Source organism: Zalophus californianus, chromosome 14 (assembly GCF_009762305.2).
Source record: "Zalophus californianus isolate mZalCal1 chromosome 14, mZalCal1.pri.v2, whole genome shotgun sequence".
In the NCBI taxonomy this organism is placed as follows: Eukaryota; Metazoa; Chordata; class Mammalia; order Carnivora; family Otariidae; genus Zalophus; species Zalophus californianus.
The window spans coordinates 25,318,772-25,319,883 of record NC_045608.1 but is presented as its reverse complement, the minus strand read 5'-3'; positions in this window follow the sequence as shown (position 1 = coordinate 25,319,883).

Below are 1,112 nucleotides of genomic sequence, written 5' to 3'. Positions count from 1 at the left end.
TTTCTTTTTAAATTCATGAAATGCAGTATTGTCTGATCTGAATTTTGAAATGTTATTTAAAAATTTGCTACCTGGTTTTCATGTACTGTATCTGGCTTAACACATAAAAGATGTTTTGTGTATGTATGTGTGTGAGAGAAAAGAGTGGAAAGCTATTTATTATTTTGATATTTCATGTTTTAAGTTTGAAAGCTCTAATTTCTATATATAGAATCTATAGAGTTTTTTTAAGTACTTAATTTTATCTTCAACTTTTTCCATGCCTTGAAGATTTCAATATTAACTCTAGTCAGACTTGAATGGCTTTGTTACATCATGGTCCCATTTGCTGCTGAGCTCCCAGAAGTGTCTGTCTTGTGCTTGTCTAACGTAATCTGACTCTGAGATCCTGAGTGTGGAGAAGTTGAGGGACAAGGTGTGGCATGAATGGGAACCAGAAACTGGGAGGTTAGTCAGTGGAAGGCAGTGGCTTCTTATTCTGGTTGAGGACACACACACACACACACACACACACACACACACTCTATCACACTCACTCACTCTACTCTTGGAGCCAAGGCAGAAGGACCACTGTCTCAGAGTATCTTTTCCTAGCACAAGAACATCCAAGGAAGCAAAACCATTAAAATAAAATGCTTGGTATTTTGGCAAGGGACTCTTGCAGATAGGAAACAATCACTGTACCATTGGTTTCAGATGGAAAAGCAGGGGTAATGAATAGAATGGGGCCTGGTGCCAGTGGACCTCCTGTTGAGTGATCCAAAGAAGAATTCAGTTTGTTCCCTTCCCTCTCCCTTTTGGCTGGCCTTTGGTCAGAACGAATTAGCTGTATACCTCTAAGTCACATCAGTAAAGCAAGTAAAATTTCTCAAGGGAAAGAAGCCCTGACATCCATAGTTTGAACTGCACTGGACCCACAGTTTGAACTGAAAAGCGCCAAACAAATGGTATCTATCCAGTTCAAGGACTAGGCTAAATTTAGTTCTCTTACTATTAAGCTGGAATGGGGGTTGTCCAAGAATAGTAGGTACAGTGGATAAAAGCAGCCCATGGTGACTGAGTAGAATTAAACCCTTTATAGGACTTTTCCTTATATTTTTCCACGTACATAT